This window comes from Agelaius phoeniceus, chromosome 4 (assembly GCF_051311805.1).
Source record: "Agelaius phoeniceus isolate bAgePho1 chromosome 4, bAgePho1.hap1, whole genome shotgun sequence".
NCBI classification, from domain to species: Eukaryota; Metazoa; Chordata; class Aves; order Passeriformes; family Icteridae; genus Agelaius; species Agelaius phoeniceus.
In genome coordinates this window covers 71,973,128-71,997,366 of record NC_135268.1, presented here as the reverse complement: position 1 = coordinate 71,997,366, position 24,239 = coordinate 71,973,128, and the positions used below count along the sequence as shown (strand labels likewise).

The 24,239-nt window shown below is 54.1% G+C and overlaps 1 protein-coding gene across 1 annotated transcript in view; it reads left to right on the top strand.

Moving 5' to 3' along the window:
- Positions 1 to 10,994: 10,994 nt before the first annotated feature.
- The window catches only part of LZTS3 (leucine zipper tumor suppressor family member 3), a 54,975-nt gene continuing 41,730 nt past the window's right edge, over positions 10,995 to 24,239 (top strand). Inside the window, exon 1 of the mRNA XM_054632805.2 lies at positions 10,995 to 11,184. The gene's annotated coding sequence lies outside the window, so the exon portion shown is untranslated. The remainder of the gene's footprint in view (positions 11,185 to 24,239) is intronic.

Genomic DNA, 24,239 nt, shown 5'->3' with positions numbered 1-24,239 from the left:
TGTGGTCACAATGCCACACACCCAGCTGTCCTTCAAGGAGGGGGAGAAGCATTCATTCCCTCCAAGATGAGAAGGAAAGCTGGGATTCTCCTCCTTTCATTCCCATGGGTTTCCAACAAGCCACTTTTAGGTGCTTCAGTAGACTTCCAGATCCCATCCTTATCACCTGGTAAAAATGATCCTGTGGGAAGATAACAATGGACCCAGCAAGCCTGTGTTGGAGTGGGAGAAGCTGGAGCACATCTGTGCTGCTGAAGCCCTGGATTTACCCTGCCATGGCTCTGGCATCCCTGACCTCCAGCTCTTCCTTGGATCAGCAAATTCCTTCCAGCCAGCAGCAGCAGCAGGAATTGGTAATTTGGGGAGTTATCCTCATTTTTCCTGCTCAAAGAGGTGTAGAAAACCTGGATCTTGGGAAAGGGGAGTCCTGGGGGCAGGGTGCTGCTCCTGGTCTGTATTTGAGGCTAAAAGAGACCTCCCAAGAGTGGGATCATGGAGCAGCAGGAGGCAGAATTGGGCAGCTGTCAGAGGATCTGCCCCCAAGAGAGGGTCAGGTTCCCCAAAAAAGGGCCCTCACCGAGCACTCCCAGCTCTCTGGTCCCCAGCCTGGGTCTCACTGGGGTTCACCTGTGCTGGGACAGGACAGGACACTGCTCTTCCCTGATGAGATGAGCCTTGGAGCAGAGCTGAGACACTCTCTGGCCACCATCCAGCCATGATGTCTGAACTCTACAGGCTGTGTCCCTCTCCAAGTGCTTTCCTGAAAGCCAAATTCTCCTCTCTCATTGCCTCAAGAGCTGCAGGAATGGCATCAGCAAACACCTTCACCTGGCCAGCCACATTCCTTGGCTCAAGCTCTTCCATCCCAGTGCCTCATTCCCTCTGGTTTTACCAAGATTCCAGAGGTTTCTCCCCCATGGCTTTCTGCCCTTCTTTCCTGACATCCACAGGGTGTTGCTGGAGCCATCATGACCCGTGGTTTCAGGCAACCTCCTGGTGGTTTTGTTCTGCACCAAGCTCCAGACCATGCAGAATTTATCACCCAAATACATGAGGGAGGCAAATGTCAGGCACAGGGAGCTGATGGATAGAACTGGGAGTTGGAATTAAGCAGGATTTTGGCCAGAAAAAATCTTTAGCAATGGTTAGAGCTTGGAATAAAATCCGACCAGCACCAGAGAGCCCCTCTCACCCCTTCTGATGGGGACACTGAGGTCCCCAAATGAGGACCATCACTGCAAACCACTCCCCAGGCAGAAAATGCTCTCCCTGGGTAAAAACTTCCTTCTCCCTGCTTGGGTACCTGACTGAAACCCCACAGGAGGAATTTGCATTCCAAAGCTCCATCGCACCTCTGATTTTTCTCCAAAATCAGTAAAATTAGGAGCCAAGTTACAACCTCATAGTTCTCACCCCCCTTTTCCATGGCATCATCCTTGCAAGGACAGAATCCCTTCCTCTTTCCTGCAGTGGGGACGCACAGGCTCCTGCTCCCATCCCAGATGGCATCCCCAGGAGCAATGGCTCCGGATGGACATGTCACAACAAACCCTCCTTTCTATTTATACACTGCTTGTGACCTTCAGCTGTTGCTACCCCGCTCTGGACGCAGCACAAACAGATTTTCAAACATCCTGGAGTTTGTTTCTGAGAGGTGCAGAGGTTCCTTGTGTTTTCCAAGGGGTCACGGAGTGCAAGGGATGCAGACCTTTCCAGAAAGTGGCTAATAGGCTGGGTTTTTTCTGTCTGTATCATCATTTCTGGGGTTAAACTTAGTATTTAAAAACACAGATGGGCTCAGTTTAAAGACTGGGAGAGGATCCAATTGTAAGTTGTCCAGCTGGTAAAACACCCTCACTGCTAAAAAAACGGGTGAACTTGGGAATTCAGGCAGCTCCATCTCCCCATCCCTGCCTCTCTCCCTGTGCCTTTTCCCAGCTCCTCTGGCAATGCCATGAACCCCCCAAAAGGTCTTCACAGCACAAATGGGGTCAGTCCTTGAGCCACTCACCCTTTCCCCCCTATTGCACAAACCCATCTGACCTCTCTGCATCTCTGGCCATGAGTCAGCTTTCCCTCTTTCATTAAAAATGTGACATTTTCCTGAGCTTCTCCCAGTTTTTCTCTGCTCCTTCAGGAGCACAGGCACAGCAGGGGGATGCAGGAGTGACCTTTGGTGGGATGTGGAGCTCTTGTGCTGGTGCATCCCTCAGCCTCTTGGTTGGCTTCATTCACAAGGTGTATCCTACACAATTCTGCATGAATTCATCCCATTAATGGGAGGGAAACATCTTCTCTGGGCTCCAAGCCCAGCTCCTGTCCTTGGGCAGGAGAATGTGTCAGCCCAAGCTCTGACTTTGTGGTGTCCCAGCATCAGGAGGTGCCTTTGCACCAAGGGATGTCCTCAGCTGCTGTTTTATGGTGGGGTTTTTTTGGGAAATGCAGGATGGGAATGAGGCAGGAGAATGAGACTTTCCAATTCAGTAATTGAAGCCTTGTAGTCCAGGTATGTGGAGAAAGCACTGCTGGGAGAGGAATTAAAATAAATAAATTAAAAAACTTAAATTAAAAAAATAAAAAATAAAAAATAAAATTAATAAAATTAATATAGAAATATATAATTAATATAAAAATAAAATTAATAAAATAAAATTAATATAAAGCAAGTTGTGGGTGTTTGGGGGAGGGCAAAACACTGATGGGGGAGGGTCTGGGTGGTAATTGCATGTTCAATAAGGAGCAGTTGGAGTCAGGGAAGAAACCCCAGTTTTTAAAACTTGAGTGTTGGGGGCTCACAAGGAGGGGTTGGCTCCCCCTGCTTCAGCACAGCCTCATGGCGCTGTTTCCACTAAAAAACGAAGTTTTTTTCCCTCACAGCCTGCCTGGCTCCCCTTGCCTGGCTCCATTCTGGGGGGACTGGGCAGCCAGTGCCCAGGAGGATGGGACACAGTGGGCACTGAGCAAAGCAACCCCTGGGGATGGGACAGGGGCCAGGGCTGCTCCCCTTCAGCCCAGGGCTCTCACTCAGGGACCCCTCCTTTGCCTTCAGCAGAGAGAAAGCACTGGAGAGGGTGGTTTGGATCCCTCTAGAGCCCTGCTGACTTTCAAAAGAGCTCAGTTATTGATTTCTGGGGCTGTGCTTCTCCCTGGAGGACTGGAAAAAGCCCAAGGCGGTTGCCTAGGATGCCTGTAAACTGTGACTCTGAGAACAGCCTTGTTCTACAAGGACCTTTCCTGGTGGAATTTCAGGCCAAGGTCATTCCCCCAGGCTGCTCTCCAGCAAGCAGACTGTGAGGGGCTGGAGGATCTGCCAGCCAAGGAAGCAAGGTAAAAATCAGGATAACAATGTTGGAATTATTTGTCGCAGTGTGTTTTAGGGTGCTTTCAAAGTTTGAATCATCTTTGTAACTTGAAATCAGTTTGGGTTTATCAGAGCTTATCTAAAAATTGGCAGAAATTAAAACCCAGAACTTTATAAAATCTGAAAGTGTTTGAGCAATGTCGGCAGAGACGAGTGAACATCTCTGCAATCGACACACAGATGTTGCAGAGAAACAGGGTAAAGATTGGGTTTTGGACCAAAATGTTGATGGACCAAAGGCCCAGATGGACCAAAATGTTTGGACCAAAGGCCCTGAAGCCTTTCTGTGGCAAAGAGGCAGAGATTCCCACCTTGCTGGAGTGGCTGATCTGGAGAGCCCAGAGCCTACACTAAGAGGAGCTGGAAGATGTTCTTCTGCCACTCAGATGTGTGGGGAGAGGTGCTAAAATGACCCCAGAAATCCTCTCTGCAGGGGGGTCCACAGGAAAACTGGTTGTGGCTATCTGGCATGAGTGTGGATATGGGCACAGGGAGCTGAGATGGCCCCAACTCCATTTCCCACCTCAAATAGGTGGAAACACTTGTCCTAGACTTGTCCTAGACTCACAGAATCATTCAGGCTGGAAAAGACCTCCCAGATCAAGCCCTGACTGCCACCACTCCCACTTAGACATTGCCCCACATCTCATTTTTTGAACACTTCCAGGCACGGCAACTCCACCACTTCCTGAGGAGCCTGTTCCAATGATTAACCACTCTTTCAGTGAGGAGATTTTTTCCTAATATCCAACAAAAACCTTAACTCAGTGAGGCTTTGAGCTCAACCTCAAAACAGGCAGTGTTATCTCCAGCAAGGGGATGCCAATGGAGACTCCGTTCTGTGGCTGCCTCCTCCTGGTAGGTGTCTCAGATATTCTGGGACACCTACAGAGCTCTTGGACACCACTTGGAAAACTGAAATGAGCTCAGACCAACACAGACAAGGAGCTGGGATTGCTGCTCCCCTGGCACTGGTGTGGACACCAAGGTGTGGTCAGCGCTGTGTCCTCGAGGAGTGGCAGCCCCAGGAGTGGGCAGGCTGCAGCCAGGAATGTCCAGCACTGCAGCCTGAAAGTCAGAGGTCTTGGTTTGAACAGACAGGTGTGTGCTAAGGAAGGCAGGAGCCTCCCCTGAAATGGAGAATGTAAACCCCCTCCCTCTGAATTGGTATAAATTTGAAATTAAGGGGCTCTCAGGCAGAGATATGGGACCAGGAATAACAGTTCTTAATTAGGGAAGAAAATAAAAATAAAATAAAAATGCAGTAAATAAAAATACAAAACAAAAGTAAAAATAAAATAAAAATGCAATGCAATAAAATAAAAATACAAAACACTGATAGATTCAGAACACAACCTGCCCCCCTGTGTGTCAGGGGGTGGCACAGCCCCATCCCATGGGGGCTCAGCCCTCCTGCAGTGCCAGCTGTGGCTCTGCTGGAGCAGGGATCCTGCACAAGGGGGGAGTTTTCCTCTGCAGCTCCAGGGCTGCTGCAGATGGGCCTGGGCTCCCTCTGGCAATGCAGGGCAGCAGAAGCTGCTCCTCTGGCAATGCAGGGGGCAAAGGCTGCTGTGCTGTCCCAAACCTCAGATTGGATCCAGGTAGGAATGCTTGGCTCCTCCCCTGGGCAGAGCATCTCCCCATGGGATGATGGGATTGGATCAGCCATGCAGGGACACTCACTGGCCATGGACAGAAGAGAATTAATAATGAATGGCCCATGAACAGCAGAGATCTCCTGGAGGGAGGATTGGTTGTGGAAGAGATAAAGAAAACTGCCCAATGAACAGCAGAGAACTGCCCCACTTCTGACAGATGGGAATAGAGCACACACATTGCCTTGCAATCTGGGACATCAGGGAATCATAGAGTCACAGCTGGAAAAGACCTTAAAGACCATCTAGTCCCAACCTGGGGCTTTCCACCTTCCACCATCCCAGGTTGCTCCAAGGCCCAGTGTCCAACCTGGCCTTGGGCACTTCCAGGGATCCAAGGGCAGCCACAGCTTCTCTGGGCACCCTGTGCCAGGGCCTCACCACCCTCCTAGGGAATGATTCCCTCCCAATAGTGCAGCCCTCAGTGCCCAGGTCTCTGCTATCTTTAACAACAATCAGCTCCCACTGACTCCAGCGTGATCCCAAGGATGCCCTGCAGCCCCCAGGGCTGCTCACCCCATGGAACACACTCCCAAAGAAAAGTTCCCTGCTCTTTCCCCACTAAACATGAACCCACAGAGGTGTAAAAGCTGCCAAACCCGAGCTGTGCCTGCAGCCTGGCATGATGGATGGCAGGGCTCAGCTGGGAGCTGTTTAATTTGGGTGAAAGACACTGTGTGGGAAGCAGCCCTGCCTGAGCTCCAAGGTGTGTAGGAGCCAGCTCAGTTTCATCTCAGCTGATTCTAGCAGCAGAGCGTTGCTTTGGAGAAAAGCAAAATGCCAGGAGCTGTGGAGGGGGATGGAGGTCAGGACAAATCTCTCCATTCACTTTTGCAGGGATGAGCGAGCAGCAGTGAAGCTTTCAATGGGAATGTTTCCATGAAAGGAGCGGGACAGATCTAGTGTGGTGCTGAAAGAGGAGATAACCTGCAGCTTGCCTGCCTTGGCCAGCTCACCAGGCTCATAGCCCTGCATCCTCACTTGGAGGAAGCCCTGAGGCTTCTTCCTAGCAAAGCCAGCAGTGTCCCTCCAGCATAAAATCACAGATTGGTTTGGGTTGCAATAAGTCTTTTAAAGGTCATTTAATCCAACTGCTGCCATGGGCAGGGATACCTTCCACTTGTCCAGGTGGCTCCAACCTGGCCTTGGACACTTCCAGGGATCCAGGGGCAGCCACAGCTGCTCTGGGCACCCTGTGCCAGGGCCTCCTCACCCTCACAGGGAAGAATTTCTTCCCAATATCCCATCCATCCCTGCCCTCTGGCAGAGGGAAGCCATTCCCTGTGTCCTGTCACTCCAGGCCCTTGCCCAAAGTCCATCTCCAGCATCAGTTCTTCAAATTCCTTTAGAGAAGAAGAATTAAAGAGAACTTTACAGACCCCCATACCCCAAGGATCTCTTCTTCTTTGCATGACACCCCAAAGATCTCAATTTTTGGTCCTTCTCCTCAAAATCCAGCAAAACCATCAATATCCCCAAGGATTGTTCACAGACCTCCTGCATCCCCCCGATACTTGGAGAGACCTCCTTGCTCCTGAGCATGTTCAGCCTGCCATGATGAGACAGCCCTTGGCACTGGTATTTTTGAGCACCCCCAAACCATCTGCTCTCCTTTCATCCCTCTTCTGGGTCCCTGTGAGGAGGAGGAGGCTCCAGCTGAGAGAAAGGGACAGGCCGCCCACTTGTGCTGAGTAACCATTGCCAAATTGGATGCCAGCACACACACACACACACACACACACACACACACACACACACAAATATTTCCACCAAGGCTGCTATGAACAATGGTCCCTTGATGATTTGCTGTCTCAAACTCTTCTGCCTTTGGCAGTGCTCCATGGGGAACAGGCAGTTCAGCACTGCCCTCCACATCCATTGTGCCATGGGCAAGGAACAGGACACAGTGATCCCTGCCCTGGGAATTTGCAAGATGAAGGCTGGCACGTGGGCAAGGGCAGAGCTGCATCCTCATCAGCGCAGGCGAGAAAATTCCTCCTCCTCCTCCTCATCACCACTGGGCCTTCACTGCCCACTTGGAAAGCCTGGCCATCTCCCTGGACACAACCCCAGCCCCACTTTGTTATCATCTTCCCAGATTTCCTTCAAACATTGCAGTGGTGTCTACAAACCCATGGGAAGAAGTTGGGGCAATGCCCAGCCAAGGTTGGGCAGCCCTTTTCTCCGAGGATGTGACAGTGTCGTGGCACCCTGAGTGGCACCAGAGTCACATCCTGATGATGTCCTACCTGGGAGGTGACCATCAGTGATGGAGGAAGCACTGGGAGATGTGTGAACCCAGGAAATGGGGTGAGCTGAGCAAAGTCCTGCTTGCACAAGGTGAGAACGAGCTCATGGCTCAGGGAGGGCAGAAATCAGTGCTACAGCAGAGGGAAAAAGGACTGAGGTTCTCAGAAGCCAAATGTTTGATCTGATTATTATTTATGATACTCAGAGGTCTTTGCCCAGCCCTTGATTCTCCTCTCTGCTGGTTCCTGCATGCCTGGAGAGACCCTTCCAGAAGAGACCCCATCCATCCATGTGCGGCGATCCCGGCTTTTGCACCGTCTACAAATAGTTGGTGCGTGCTGAAAAGAGCAGATCTGAAGCCACAGTTGGCAAATTGCACCAACAAGCATATTCCCAGCGAGGCATTGTTCCAGTTTGTATATGTCTGAAAAGAACTGTTCAGGCATATGTTAAAGTTGGCACCTTCTCCCGGGGACTCGCTGCAAGCTGACGGCTGGAGCATGATCACCACAGCAAGGCACACAAAACACTCAGCAAATAAGGGAAAACAGAGTCCACTCGGGGTTTGAGCAGGGCCAGGATGAGGGTGAGGAGTGGGGGCAGAGTGCTGTCCCCTGGGGAGAGAGCTCATCCCAGCCTGCCACGGGGAAGCTGCATCTGCAGGCTCTTGGAGAGATTGGTGTAAAGGAGGAGAGTGAAAACTCCTGCACACAAAACATTCAGCAAATAAGGGAAAACAAACTCCACTCAGGATTTGAGCAGGGCCAGGATGAAGATGAGGATGAGGATGTAGAGTGAGGGCAGAGTGATGTCCCCTGGGGAGAGAGTTCATCCCAGCCTGCCACAGGGAATCTGCATCTGCAAGCACATGGAGAGGGATTGGTGTAAAGTTGGAGAATTAAAATCCTGCACACAAAAGACTCAGCAAATAAGGGAAAGCAGAGTCCACTTGGGATTTTAGCAAGGCTGGGATGAGGATGAGGATGAGGATGAGGATGAGGATGAGGATGAGGATGAGGATGAGGATGAGGGTGAGGATGAGGGTGAGGAGTGAGGGCAGAGTGCTGTCCTCTGGGGAGAGAGCTCATCCCAGCCTGCCACAGGGAATCTACATCTGCAAGCACTTGGGGAAGGATTGGAGTAAAGGGGGAGAGTGGAAATCCTTCACACAAAACACTCAGCAAATAAGGGAAAACCAAGTCCAAATTTGGGGTTTTAGCAGGGCCAGGATGAGGATGAGGATGAGGAGTGGGGGCAGAGTGCTGTCCCCTGGGGAGAGAGCTCATCCCAGCCTGCCACAGGGAATCTGCATTTGGAAGAGGGATTGATATAGAGCAGGAGAGTGAAAATCCTGCAGCCCCAGTGCTGGTCCCAGGATAATCCTTGTGAAAAGGCTCAGTGATTGGAATGGAAGGAATGGGGGTGTCCTACAGGCTCTGGACTTCAACCCACCCAAGGAGGCAGCACCTTGCAGTGGGGATGGACTCACAGCACCCTGAGGGTTCTCAGCTGCCAGGGATGTCTGGACCTGGCAAAAACTTCTCCCTTGGAGGTGCTGGAGAATGCCAAGAGGAAATATTGACCTGTTTTGGTCTTCCATGGGCAGCTGCAGCTGGGGACAGGATGCTGGGCTGGCCTGGTGGAGCTGTAACACCACCAGAGCATCTCCTCTTTGCAGGGCTGGGTTAACTTTTGGACTCAGTGATCTTAGGGGTCTTTTCCAACCTAAATGATTCTGTGATTCTGATTCTCAGCTACAAAAGTGGGCATGCCCCAGCCTAGGCACGACCCATTTTGGGTAGGGGCACACGTGCAGGCTCGCTCAGGGTGTCCAGGAGCACTGCAGTGTCCCTTGCAGAGGGCAGCTGGAGCTCATCTCCCATCAGGTGCAGCTCCAGGTTGGTGCTCAGTCCTGGAGGTGTGGGCTGGAGTGACAATTGGAGCAGGGCTCATCTGGAGCAGCACAAAAACCTCCATGAGCTTCCTGTAGGACACCTCCTACCCTTGCATGACTCCCAAAAGAGGCAGCACTGCCAAGCTCAGAGCAGACCAGGCTTCCCAGGAAGGCCAAGACAGACCCCCCCAGTTGTCCATGCAGGATTTAAATTGCTCCATTGCCTGGCAGTGCTGGTGGGAAGCAGCAGAGTCCCACCCACAGCAGAGGTGGCTTTGCCCAGCCAGTCTAATCCTGGTCCTCAGAGGCTGTAAGTAAATCAGGGAGCCTCAGCTGCCCTTTCCATCCCAGCAGGATCACACACAGCCCCTGGAGCTGTCAGCAACAACCTGTGCAGGGAGATACTCACAGCCTGAGGTTCTGGGGGAGCAGCCGAGGGCCTGGCCAGCACCATTAGCAGGAATAATTAATTACCTGCCCTGCTATTTCACTGAAAAGCTGCAGAATTCAGTGGCAGCAATTTCCTGCCTCTTTCCTCCCTCCTGGGACCCCTGAGAGATGAGCAGGAGGGGTTTAACCTCCATCTATCCATGGAAAAGCTGAGGGGGGAAGCAGAGTGTGCTGCAGGACCTGAACTGGGAGCATTGTGCCACCAACCCCTCCATGGGCAGCACCATGAGGTTCCCCTTTCCCTTTCCCTTTCCCTTTCCCTTTCCCTTCCCCTTTCCCTTTCCCTTTCCCTTTTCCTTACCCTTACCCTTTCCCCTTTCCCTTTTCCTTTTCCCTTTCCCTTTCCCTTTTCCCTTTCACTTCCCTTCCCCTTCCCTTTTCCCTTCCCTTTCCCCTTCCCCTTCCCCTTTCCCTTCCCCTTTCCCTTTTCCCTTTCCCTTTTCCCTTTTCCTTTCCCTTTCCCCTTCCCTTTCCCTTTCCCCTTTCCCTTTCCCCTTTCCCTTTTCCCTTTCCCTTTCCCTTCACCTTCCCCTTTCCCTTCCCCTTTCCCTTTCCCCTTTCCCCTTTCCCCTTTCCCTTTTCCCTTTTCCCTTTCCCTTTTCCCTTTCCCTTCCCCTTCCCTTTTCCCTTTCCCTTACCCTTTCCTCTTTCCCTTTTCCCTTTTCCCTTTTCCCTTTTCCCTTTCCCTTTCCCTTTCCCTTTCCCTTCTGGCACCTCTCATTTCTCCTTGGAGAAGACAATCAGTGCAGTGTCACAGTCAGGAGCTGCCCTGCCTTCAGCCCTTGCCCATTTGGATGTCCCTTTCTCAGCTCATCCCTGTAAGAGGGAATCTGGGGAGATTTTCCCCACCCCCTGCGAGCTCAGGTCCTTGGATTCTCCGTGGGATGGGAGAAGTTGTTTCCTGTCCCCCACACTGACCTCACATCCCCATCAGAGACCCCCGGGGGTCCAGGCTGTGCCTCCTCCACCCCAAAGGGCTCTGCTCCTGGAAATGGGGGGAAAATGGGATTTTCATGGTGGATCCAGGCAGGCAGACTTGGCTCCCACCCCGGAGCTCCCGTGCCCCTCCAACCCCAGCCAGACACCCCCTGCCCCACTGCCGGGGCTCAGCTCTATTCGGGGGCTCTTTTTTGGGGGGCAGGAGCCTGCAGGGGACAGAGCCAGGGCACCAACGCACCCCAAACATCCCGGAGCCCTGTTGGGGAACAGCGACAAGGCGGCGAGGGAGGTGCGAGCATCACCGCAGCATCCCCAGGCAGGTCGGCGGGGACAGAGCCCTGTCCTGAGGGGTGGCGAGGGAAGAGTTAAAGGGAAGGCGAGCAGATCCTCCTCCATCCTGCCGGTGCTCGCTGTTAGGCTGCTGCTGTGACAGGGGGTGGGGTCGGGGCTGGCCGCCGTTTGCCGCAAGAAGGGGGGGGAAACGTGGCTGCGAATGTGTGTGAGTGTGTGCGTGAGTGTGTGTTGGTGACACAGGACGAAATGAGATAATGAGACCCCTCGGACGGGAGCGGCCGCCCGGCTGCTGCCACCCCTGATCCCGGCCCCATCGCTGCTGCCCGGCATCCCCGCCAAGAGTAAGGCTGGGCGCTGGGAAGAGACTGGGAGGAACTGGGAGAGGGGGGGAGGTGGGATGGGGTGGGGGGTGATGATGAGGTGGGGGGGTCTCCCGGGGGTGGGGTGCACGGAGGGAGAGGTTTGATCTGATTATTATTGGGGGACCTGATGCTGGAGCTTGGCGCGCCCGAACCACCCACCCAGATGTGATTTGGGGAGGGGGGAGGGGAGGAGGATTTTGGGGAGGGGGTGGGGTGGAGGATGGGCTGGCAGCGCCGATTTCGGGTGTGATGGAGGCCAGGGAGCCGTGTTTGTGCCTAAAGTCGCAGCTGCCCGGATTTGGCCCCGCGGGGCCATCGGGATGTGACAGCACCCAAAAATAGAGTGCGAGGCGGGGAGGAGCGGCGAGGGGAGGGGAGGGGGGACAGACTCGTGTGCCAGTGCCAGGGCCGGGTTCTTCCCCCTCGTCACCTTTCCCTCGCCTTTTCTCATTTATTTCTTTATTTCTTTGCTGTCGGGGAGGGGAGCGGTGCCTGGGGCCGGGGGTTGCATTGGAGGCACGGAGGGGTTGCTGGCGGCCGGGTGATTAACGTGCAGTTGCTGGGAATTATGTCACTGCCTCGGTGCTGGGTGGCCCTCGCCCAGCAGCGGCGGTGGGGAGGGACGGAGGGAGGACGTCATGGCAGGGGGCTCCCCGCCTGAGGCTTCACCCCGGCTCGGCGGGCACCCAGCGTTCCTCCCCATCCCCGCTTGGGACATCACCCCAGGAGGCTTGGCAGGGATGCAACAGCGGCCCCCAGGCCATGGGTGCACGCCCGCCCCGCTGCTCCTGGGGGTCCCGGGCTCCATCCCCCGGGTTGTGGCCGCTCCCGGGGGCTCATCCCGCTCGGAGCAGGGGGAGGGGAAGGTGGGCATCCCCTCTGCCACCTCCCACCCCGGGAGACAGCGGGGCTGGAGCTGCTGCACTGCAGCACAGAGCCCCATCCGCGCCCCTGGGTGTGCCCGGGGCGGGCAGGGACCCCCTTTGCCACCCCGAGCCCTCCTCAGAGCAGAGGAGAGAGCCTGGGGACCTGTGGCTGCCAGCGGCCCCCCGGGCCACATGGTTCCTCTGCTTCAGAGGAGGGTGTTGGGATGCTGGATGCTCCACACCCTCCTGGGCATCCCCCTGGGCATTCCTTGAGTATCCCCTGAGCATCCCCCAAGTATCCTCTGAGCATTCCCTGAGCACCCCCTGAGCTTTCCCACCCGAGCATCCCCTTGAACGTCCCCTGAGCACCCCCTGAGTACCCCCCGAGCATCTCCTGAGCATTCCCTGAGTATCCCCTGGTCATCCCCCTGGGCATTCCCTGAGTATCCTCTCAGTACCCCCTGAGCACCCCCTGAGCATCCCTCCTTGAGCATCCCCTTGAACATCCCCTGAGCATTCCTTGAGTACCCCCTAAGCATCCCCTTGAACATCCCCTGAGCATCCCCTGAGTAGTCCCTGAGTACCCCCTGAGCACCCCCTGAGCATCCCCTGAGTACCCCCTGAGCATCCCCATCCCCTTCCCCCCGTGTGGAGCTGGGGAGGGAGCACAAGGCCTTGCCAGTGAGCCAGGCACGGACCCTGCTGCCCATCCACAACCTCTTCCCTCTGCTCCACACCCCGTGGAGCCCCAGGCAGCTCCATGAACCCCCGGGCAGCTCCATGGACCCCGGGCAGCTCCGTGGATCCTGGGCAGCTCCGTGGACCCCCGGGCAGCTCCGTGGATCCCGGGCAGCTCCCTGGGGCCCCGGGCAGCTCCGTGGATGCCCAAGCAGCTCCATGGATCCCCAGGCACCTCCGTGGGGCCCCGGGCAGCTCCATGGATGCTCGGGCAGCTCCGTGGATCCCAGGGCAGCTCCGTGGATCCCCAGAGCAGCTCCGTGGATCCCAGGGCAGCTCCGTGGATCCCAGGGCAGCTCCGTGGATCCCAGGGCAGCTCCGTGGATCCCGGGCAGCTCCGTGGATCCCCAGAGCAGCTCCGTGGATCCCAGGGCAGTTCCGTGGGTCCCTGGGCAGCTCCGTGGATCCCAGGGCAGCTCCGTGGACCCCTGGGCAGCTCCGTGGATGCTCGGGCAGCTCCGTGGGTACCCAGGCAGCTCCGTGGATCCCAGGGCAGCTCCGTGCTCCACGGCAGAGGCTCGGACAGGGAGGGGAGCAGGCAGGAAGGCTGCAGGGAGATGAGCAGTGGAGGTGGGAAGGGCGGGCACGGCTCTAGCGGGGCATTTCTGGCATTTTCTGCCCCACAGCACAATCCCAGGGACGGGGGGGAGATGCCGACAGCTCCCTGAATTCCAGCTGGGATCCAGGGGTGCAATCGCAGTCGGGGGATGCTGCTTGCCCCGCGGGATAACCTTTGGCATCTCCCTCTGCTCCTAACACCCTCCGGCACATCCTTCACCTCAAAGCTGCTCGGGCCGCGGATTGTGCCAGCGCTGAGCCCTCCAGGGAGGTGCTGGCATGACGGGGGAACGCAGGGCACCCCAAATTTGGGGCAGGCAGGAGCGGGAGGCTGCTCCATCCCCCGGCCGTGCCCTCTCCGGGCGGGCTCGGTTTGTTTATGTGTGGCCCTGGTTGGAGCGGCGATCTGGCGTGGCTAAATATAGCAACGATGCTGTCATCCGAGTTCAGCCTGGCTGGGGAATTTATTTTCTGCAAAGGCTGCGAGGCGAACGGGCTGGGAACAGGCGTGGAAATGCCGGAGCCGTGCGATGATGCCCTGGCTGCAAGGGCAGCGGGCACCTTGTCCCCGGTGTCGCCTTTGTGATGGCAGCAGGGCAGAGGAGGGGTGGTGGAGGGGCTGAAATTGGCCCTGCTGGCTCGCTGGGGCATTTAAACACAGCGCGGTGCCTGTGTGGATTCAGTTCTCCATAAAGGGAAGGGATCCGCTCCTCCTCCTCTTCCTCCTCCTCCTCCTCCAACTCTTTCTTGCTGGCGTCCCCAGGGATCAGCTCCCAGCCCCCTCAGATGGAAAAGGAGCATCTGAAAGTCCCACATGTGGCTGTGGGTATCTGGGAGAGAGCAGCAGCTTGTCCTGAACGAGTGGGGATTGGAGAGCCTCCAGTCCCTGGGGGCTGCAGCATCAGCCCCGGGCATCCCCTGCTGCTTCCATCACCATGAAAAGAGCACCTTTGATCACCCATCCCGGGAAAAAACGGGAAAAAAGGCAGAAAGACAGAAAGACAGGTCCCCTGACTTGCAAAAAAAAAAAACCCAGGCAGATGGGGAGGGTGTTTTCCACACATGCACTGTGAAAACCACGTTGCATCAGCTGTCGGAGCTCCATGTGGATGGAGCAGGAATGTGGATAAACTGGCTGCAAAAAAAGTTTCTGAAGGGAGTTCTAGCCTGACAGGGAAGGTTAAGAGTTAAGAGGGTGTTGCTGGAGCTGTTGAAGGGTTTAAAATCTGCTTTCTCCCGGGGCTGTCAGAGAAACCCAGCAAACAAAGGGTGAAATGAGGAGATTTCTTGTTTCCCTTCACAGAGGATCTTTCCCATTAGTCATTCCTGTCACAGGAGCTGGCAAACACGGTTATTATTTGAGGGATCTGAAAGTGAAATGGAGGCACGAGGCCAGGAGCCCAGACATCCCTGTCCCTGGGATTGGGGAGCAGACAGGGACCCCCCAGCCCCTCTGGCTCCCCCACACCTCTGCTCCATCCTGGGTAAAGCCCCTGGATTCATCCTCTGGTTGTGGGAGCTCTTTCCAAGGTCTAGGGAGTGGCACCCCTGGTCCCTCCCATCCCAAACCGTTCCAGGGTTCCAGCAGGACAAGGTGGCATCAGGAGCCATAGGTAGGCTGGGATGCTCCATCCTGGAGGTGCTGGTGGATCAAGCACCTTGAGATCCTGCAATAATCCAGGTGCTTCCCCAGAGCACCCAAAACTCAGCTCTTCCTCACCCCACAGCCCCAGGCACCCCCATGGGGGAGAGAGGACCAGGCTGAGCCCCACCATGGGTGGGAGGAAGGTCCAAGGAGCTCCCTGAAGAGCAAGGAAAGCAAAGGTAACTGTAAGGCAGCTCTCAGGAAATTGGGATGGCTCTTGCCTTGTGATCTGGGCTGGAGCCAAGGGCTGTCCTGGCAGAGGGAGCTGAAAGTCCCCTTGAGCCATGCAGGAGCTGGAGGACTGGGGATCAGGTTCTCAGGGATTGTGGCTGAGTTTCCAGCTCACAAAACTGGGGGGTTTGCCATGAAGATGTGGGTCCTGTTGGCTTTTTCTGCTTCCTCAGGCAGAAGGATGAGTTTTGTCTGAGCCTCATTATGAGCCACTCTTATTCCTTCAGGGCCAAATCCTCATCACAGGCCAGTGAGAGGCTCCAGAGCCAGCAGGATGCTCCAGGTCCAGACAGGTGTAATCCCAGAATCCCAGACTCAGGCTGGAAAACAACTCTGGGATCACTGAGTACCAGCCTTTGATCCAACACCACCACCCACCACCCCAACTAAACCAGAGCTCTGAGTGCCACATCTGCTCATTCCTTGGGTAACTCCAGGGACTGTGACTCCACCACCTCCCTGGAAAGCCCTTTCCAATGCTTAGCAGCCCTTTCCATGAAGAAACTCTCCCTGGTGTCCACCCTGAACCTCCCCTGGCCCAGCCTGAGGCCGTTCCCTCTGCTCCTGTCCCTGTTCCCTGGAGCACAGCCCGACCCCCCCCGGCTGTCCCCTCCTGTCAGGAGCTGTGCAGAGCCACAAGGGCCCCTGAGCCTCCTTTGCTCCAGGCTCAGCCCCTTCCCAGCTCCCTCAGCCTCTCCTGGAGCTCCAGACCCTTCCCCAGCTCTGTTCTGTGGATTCTCTCCAGCCCCTCCAGATCTTGTTGTGAGAGGCCCAGAAGTTTCCCCAGCACTGGAGGTGCCCCAGCAGTGCCAGCACAAGGGACACCTGACACCCCAAACCTGAAAAATTCCAGGTGCCATTGGCCTCCTGCCCACCTGAGCACACCTGGACTCATGTCCAGCCCCAGCACCTCCAGCTCCTGTGTCACCAGTGGGCAACAGAGCCTGTTCCCTTTGCAGGGAGCCCAGGAAAAAGGCAATCAGATCATTAACACATGCTGCTCTTCACACAACCAACCTCACAAATATTTATCAGCTGGAGAAACACACACGGGCTCAGAAGTTGCCAAGTAACATAACAAGAGGAGCTTTTAAATAAATATCTGTGCTTCTGTGGGTGAGGAATTAACCAAATCCCTTGGTGTGTGGCCCAAAGAGCTGCTTTCCTCTGGAAGCCCAGCACCAGCAATAAAAAGAATGATCCAAAGCAGGAATGAAAACCTGGGATAAGCAGTGACTGCCTGTCTGTCCAGCTCTGCAGGGAATTCCTGCTGGGAAGGTCTGGGGAGTGATGCCAAAAGTTGGGAGCAGGATGGGATTGGGGGGGTTTATTTAGGAGGGGAGGTGAGAATGAACCCAGTGCACCAGGCTGGGTCTCATCCTGCACCCTGTGTCTCTCTGAACACCCACAGGACTCATCTTCTCTGTAGGCTCAGGATTTCTTGTTGTACAAGGTTGTTTCTATAATCTTGTTGTTGTTCTCCATGTTCCCTCCAGCCTTGAAAGGAGTCCATCCCTTCCTCTCCTTAGCAGCTGGGTATGTCCCAGAAATCCAGCAGGAATATTGGGGTGGGCAATCCCCCTGTCTGTCCAGACAAACTCATCTCCTGCAGCTCAGGAGGGCTTTGGGACCAGCCCAACCCAGCCTGCTGACATTTCTCTGCCTGCCCAGATGTGTTCTGCACTGCCCAGACAGCCAGCCTTGCTTCCCCTGGTGCTAAATCCTATTAAATCCCTGCTGTGAGGTCAGTTTGGAGGTTTTGGGAGTTGTTTGGGGGGGGGTCAGTGCTGCCAGAGGAGGCCAGGTGGGTTCGCAGATGGATTTTCGGTTCCTTCTTCCATGGGGAAACTCTGACTTGTGGGGTTGGGATTTCATGGTTTGGACCTTAAAACCATCTCATTCCACCTCTTTGCCATGGGCAGGGACACCTCCCACCATCCCAGGGTGCTCCAAGCCCTGTCCAGCCTGGCCTTGGACACTTCCAGGGATCCAGGAGCTTCTCTGGGCACCCTGTGCCAGGGCCTCCCCACCCTCACAGGGAGGAATTTTCCCCTAATATCCCATCTGAGTCCCTCTCCAGCTCTGTTGGAGGCCCTTTAGGCACAGGAAGGTGCTGCAAGATCTCCCCAGAGTTTTCTCTTCTCCAAGTTGAACTCCCCCAGCTCTCCCAGTCTGTCACCTCATTTGGTGGAGATGTTCCCATACAAATCCACCATCTCCCCACCACTGCCAAGGCCTTGGCCTGAGGGTTTTGCAAGCAAGTTGTAATTTTGGGCCCATTTGGGGTCATTTTGGGCCCATTTGGGGGCAATTTAGGGGTTCTTACCTGAACCAAAACATGAGGAGACACAACCTGGACATGGAGCTGGTTGGCAAAGTCAGCTTGGAGAGTGGTTTTGGGGGGCAGACACTGCCCAGTCCTGGTGGGCCCAGCTAGGCCCAGTCCTGTGGGCTTGTCTGGGCCCAGTCCTGGGGGGCCTGTCTGGGCCCAGTCCTGGTGGGCCCAGCTAGGCCCAGTCCTGGTGGGCCCAGCTAGGCCCAGTCCTGGTGGGCCCAGCTAGGCCCAGTCCTGGTGGGCCTGTCTGGGCCCAGTCCTGGTGGGCCCAGCTGAGGGGGCGAGATGACCCTGACTGGCTGAGGTGATGGTGGTGGCTGTCACCACCCAGAGCAGCTGTAGATGCCCCATCCCTGGAAAAGCTGGGATGTGGGAGCTCCTCCCTGTACCCCAAACCATGGCAGTGCCCCCAGGCACAGTGGGGGAGGAGGTCAGAGCTTTTCTTAGCCCAGCTGCTGGAGCTGGGAAAAGCAGCCCAGCTTTTTGGGCACAGGAGCTCATCTCCTTGGCCCTGCTTTCTAATTATATCAGCTGATCTAGCACAGGCTCCTTCACTCCCCACGGGCTGCTGCCTTCATTCCAGCCCTGGCTCTGCCCTTGGCAAGCTCTTGGAGGAGCAGCCAAGCCATCCCAGAGGAGATCTGGCATGGCAGGAGTGGCTGCCTCACCTCAGACATTCCCCTGCAGTGCAGTCCCTGCCTCCAGCACTGCCAGGAATGGCAGGGGACAGGGGACAGGAGACAAGGGACAGGGGACAGGTGAAATATGGGTCTCCTTGAGCCAGCTCTCATAAGCTCTTGAGATCTATTTCACACCCAAGAGAGCTCAGCTACCTTAGAAGACATAAAATCAGCAGGATGGCTTCTGTGGCAGTGTTGGAACAAAAGGTTTTAATAAAAAGCAAAATAACAAAACTCTTTACAGAGAAAAACCGAGCCAGGTGCGAGAGGTTCTTGCTCCTGGTAAAACACCTCACAAAAGCCATTATTTCCTTTTGTTCTCTTCTTTTTCTAGTAAATTACTCAGGTGGGACTTTCTGCCTTCTGTCCAATTGGCTATCCTTAAGTTTGAGGTGAAGTTCCCCAGGTCCTATGAGATTTCTTTTCACTTAATTGAGGAGAGAAACTTCTGGCCTTATTTCCTTTTTACGGGGACGAAGGACAGTTTTGTCACTCCATCAACAGGGGGTACATTCCTACATCTCACCCTTTCTATATATCTAAAAGGAAAGAGGAGAAAGGAATATGATTTGAAAAAGTTTAATTTTTGGCTGTAGGAATGGAAACATTCCTGTAGACAGGCACATGTTGGTGACTGTTTTGGCCAGGCTGTGCACCAGTGTGGGATGGGAAGACAGGAAAGGCTGTTCCCATTATGGAGATTGGCTCCTCAAGGTGGCTCAGAGACACCAGGGCAGAAAGGAGAGGATGAAAACATCCCCCAAAATCATCAGGGATGCTGGGATGAGATGGGCAGAGCTGCATCCCCACAGGCCCCTGCACCCCAAGGCTCTCCTGCCCAGGGGAGGGGGTTCCTGGTGGTCCCTGCCCAGGGGAGGGGGGCTATGGAAAGACCTGGATTTGTTCTTGGCTCAAATCTCTCCCTCCTCCAACAAACACATTTCCCAAAAGGTCTCTGCTAGGAAAACCCACATCCCCACTCAGTGCAGCTCAGCAAGGACACAAACACCTGTCTGCAGGAGCAGGCTGAGCACAGTGCCAGGCTCAGGGAGGCCCAGCTCATTCAGCAATGTAAATAAATAAATCACTGCTGTCTAGCTGGTGCCCAGCCAGCCCCTGCACAGCAGGACTTTGTTCCTCTCCTGTGCTCTTCCTCCCACCTGCCCCACTCTTCCTCCCTCCTGGTGCTTTCCCAGACCTCAGGACCTGCTCTCTTTGGGGATCAGGGTGTCCCCAACATGCAGGAGTGGTTTCAGTGCCATTGAATCCCAAGTGGAAAGTTTTCAATCTGTTTTGTTCCCTGCTGCTGGCACTCGGTGCCATCCTTGGCGCATTCCTCAAACCTCAGTTGAGATTGGCAAACCTCAGTTTCCCTCTGCAGCCTCCCAAGGGCTTGTACAGACTGGGGGCCAATCTGGGGACTAGGATGAGGTATTTCCAAACCAGACCTTGTGGCTGCAGGTGTTTGGGGTGGGCAATCCCCGTGTCTGTTTCCCAGCAGAGCCCAGACAAACTCATCTGCTGCAGCTCAGGAGGGCTTTGGGACCAGCCAAACCCAGCCTGTTGACATTCCTCAGTGCCAGCCAAGAGCTTTGCCTTCCCCTCCACGCTCTCAGGGGCCCAAATTAGCTTTTAATAATAATATTTCATTAGGAAAAAAAAGATTAAATAAATAAATCCCCGTGCAAACAATCCGGCCTTGGCGCCCGCCGGGACAGCAAACACTCCCCGAGGGGCACCAGGTGTGGTGCATTCCTGATAGCTGGAAAAGAAAGGAGCCATTATTCCATTCTTCCCCTCTCTGTGCCATGTCAGGGTGAGCAGGAGCAGCCAGCCAGGCTCCAGGCAGGGCTGGGCTGTGCCCAGCACTCTGGGAGGTGGGTACCTGGCTTTGGGAAGAGCTCCCTGAGCCAAGCCCCGAGCTCCAGAGCTGATTAATGGTGGCGTTTCTTTGTTCCACACGTTTCCTCCTGGCGGAGGTGAGGCATTTCAGGCGATAAAAGGGATCTGTTTGTTTTAAAAACAAGCCCTGCAAGTCACCCCAGTGATCCCTGAGTGCCCACGTTCCTGGCGCAGCCATCCCAGCCCTTGTGTGGATGCATCCACCACTCAGAGCTTATTCCTCACAGCTGGAAAACTCGATTTTTCCTTCTTTAATGGAGCTTCCCATCAATCCATTGTTGTCTTTCCCTCTCATCCTCGGAAGAAAAGCTGAGAACAGGCAGGACACAGTGTTACAGCCTCAATCCCAGCTTTGACCAGGAAAAAAAGCAGGGGAAACCCTTTCCTCCAGCTCTCCACCCTTGCCTTTGGAGTGCAAAGCGATTTTGCACCCCTCCAGGGTTTAAAAGGCAGGCAGAGATTTGGGCTGCTGGATAATGTTTGTCTGGGCCAGCTGCTGGGATAAAACCAGGGCATCTGGCAGCTCCTGAGCCGGGCAGCCCACCTCCTGCCTGAATTCCAGCACGGCCTTAGAATCACAGAATTCACAGAAATTACAGAAATCACAGAACTCACATAATAACAGGATCACAGAATTCACGGAATCACAAAATCTACAGGATCACAGGATCCTAGAATGCACAGAATCACAGAATTCAGAAAATCACAGAGTCACAGAATTCAGAGAATCACAGAATTTGCAGAATCTGCAGAATTCACAGGATCACAGAATCACAGAATTCACAGAATAATAACAGGATCACAGAATTTACAGAACCACATAATCTACAGGATCACAGAATTCAAAGAATCCATAGAATTCAGAGAATCACAGAATTCACAGAATCATAGAATTCACAGAATTTGCAGAACTCACAGAACCACAGAATCACTGAATAAGAGAATCACAGAATCACCAAATTCACAGGATCATAGAAATCACAGAATCACCATCAGGTTGGAAGAGACCTCCAAGACCATTGAGTCCAACCCAGCCCCAACCCCTCACCCAAACCCTGGCACCCAGAGCCACATCCAGGCTTTGTTAAACACACCCAGGGATGGGGACTCCACCACCTCCCTGGGCAGCCATTCCAGAACTTTATCACCTTTCTGTAAAAAGCTTTTCCCTGCTATCCAACCTGGATTTCCCTTGGTGCAGCATCCGAGGGGCAGCACGGGGGAGGTGACACCTGCCCCTCCTGGGGACATCCCAGCGGGAGCAGGGTCTCCCTTTCATGCCCCGCTGGGGGATAAGAATCCCTTCATTTCCTTCTGATGCTTTATCCTCTAAGGATCTTGATCCCGGGGGCGAGCGACAAAAACACCCTTTAAATCCATCCCAGGGGCTTAGGGGAGGATTAGCAGATGTCTCTGCAGGCTTTACACCAGGGTGTCCCACCCTCATCCAGCTTCAGGCTTCCCAAAGGAGAAGTGATGGATGGAGCCAGCCTGGCTGGGATTGCCCTCGGGACATTGCTGCATCCCAGGCAAGCCCAGGCTGGCCACTGGCTCCCAAAATTTGCCATCAGTTTTCACCGGAGAGCTGGTTCTGGTGGGTGTCCTGTGGCACAGAGCTCTTCCCAGGGTGTTGTCGCAGACATCTTTTAGGAAAAATCCTTTCCTTAGGATTTTTTCCTCCTGAGAAGCTGAGAGGCCTCAGGAACAAAACGTAAACAATGGTTATCTGCTGCTGTGGAATGCAACAGGTGCATCTGGGATTGGTTCATGTGGTTGTTTCTAATTAATGGCCAATCACAGTCCAGCTGGCTCGGACAGAGAGTCAGAGCCACAAGCCTTTGTTATCATTCTTTCCTATTCTATTCTTAGCCAGCCTTCTGATGAAATCCTTTCTTCTATTCTTTTAGTGTAGTTTTAATCTAATAAAGATCATAAAATAATAAATCAAGCCTTCTGAAGCATGGAGTCAGATCCTCATCTTTTCCCTCATCCTCAGACCCTTGTGAACACGGTCACAGGGGGTTTTTCCCTGGAATTTTCCAGCAGGAAGAAGCTCCCCCGCTTCCCACCTTTGGGGGATCCCTAGAGAGGAGCCCGGGTAATTCCCCAGTGAAAATCTGACTTCTCACCCCAGCCTGGCTGCTGGGAATCCCCCCTCTCCATCACCCCTTTTGTGTTCACAAGTAATTCATTACTGCCTCGCTTTCCATTCCCAACACTTTTCCTCCTTCATTTGTCTCAGCGCTGGGGTTTTTTTTCCCCCTTAATTTCCCTGCTCCCCCCCACATCCCTTTTACCTCTCCTCAATTCTCAGCCCCGAGGGCTTTTTGACTCTCTGGATGCCTTTCCTCCGGCAAACACAAGCTTGCATAATAGCTGTTGACACCTCAACTTCATTTGAATCGATCTTGTTTGCTAATTAGCTGATTGCAGTAATTGGCATGAATTACCTTGGGGGATTCTGCTTCCCTGGGAGTGGCCAGTGGCCAACGTGTCCCAAAGAGGTGGGAATGGCAGCAGGGAGGTGATTCCTGCTCCAGAAACACCTTTTGCAGATATCCCGGGGATTCCTGGAGCTGCAGAGGAATTTCCAGAGGGGAATCACAGCCTGGTGCTGGGGTTTTTAACTCCTGGAGTGCCTCAGAGCCACCAAAATGTCCAGAGTAGCTAAAATGGGTTAAAGTTCCTGTTCCTGGGGTGAAGGGATGAGGGGATGTGACTCCACTCTGCCTCAAAATGCAGCTGGGGATGACTCAAACGCTGGGTTAAAGACAAACCGAGTGAAGGAGCTTTTCTCAGAGGTCACAATTCCCTTCTGGAAACTCCCTGCCACAAATTCATGGAGGATGAAACAGCATTCGAGTGAGCAAGGAGAGAGCAGGCAGTATCAGGGACAGTGTCCAATGATGGCAGCAAACCTTTGGGGGGATCCAGAGACAACTTTGGGTGGGAGACATCCCTGAGAAGCTCTGGGATGGGAGCAGTGAGATTCTCATCTTCCCAGCCCTTTTCCTCAAGCAGCAGCTGCACAGGGAGGAGGGAGGATCATCCCTGTGCCAGGGGATCCAGGCAGGACCCAACACTGCCCATTGTGAAATTCAGTGACAAAAGGAGAGGGACAGGAAGGGCAGGTAGGGAGAGACAGGACAAAGGGAATGGCTTGAAACTGCCAGAGGGCAGATTTACCTTGAATACTGGGAAGGAATCCTTCCCTGGGAGGGTGGGCAGGCCCTGGCACAGGGTGCCCAGAGCAGCTGTGGCTGCCCCTGATCCCTGGAAGTGTCCAAGGCCAGGCTGGACAGGGCTTGGAGCAATCTGGGATAGTGGGAGGTGTCCCTGCCCACATCAGGGGGTTGGAAATGGGATGAGATTTAAGGTCCCCTCCCACCCAAACCATTCCATGCTTCTGGAATAACTCATTTTTTAAACAACACCCCAAAGCAAAGCTCCTCACAGGGGCACATTTCCATCTGTGCTGCTGCTGGGGTCCCCTGCTCCAAACCTGCCCCTGGTGAGGCTGAAGGAGTCTGTGAAATGCTGGTTTTTTAGGAGCCATCTATTTATATTGACAGCTTCCCACGCTCCATCCCTCTAATCCTGCATCCCTTTCTGCCAGGCTAAGCTGCATCATCCCAATTCTCCTTTCCTCACCCCCTTTTTTTTTTTTTTTTAATATTGCCCTGTAATTATCATCTTTCCACCCTTCTGGGATCTCAGAGAAATCCCAGGGCTTCTTAGAGAGGATGAGCAGCAGCCCAGACCTCTCCTTGTCCTGCTTCCACGGGGCTCTTGGGAGCAAATTAATCTGAACCTGCTGTTTAAAAATGTTTCTCCTCAGGCCATGCCATTTAGTGTCTTCCTGGGTTACTAATGGACTAGAAAGCACTTCCTTGTCCCTGTGCAATATGAGAACATCAGCCTGTTTTTTTCAAAGCCAGAACAGAAATTATTGGAGCTTTTTTTTTATTTTTTTTTTCCTTCGTTGGTATCAGCGATTTTCTGATCCCCAGCTTGAGGACAGGCAATGCTGCTGTTGTTTTGCTCCTCTTAATTTTGTAAAATCAAATTAAAAGTCATTT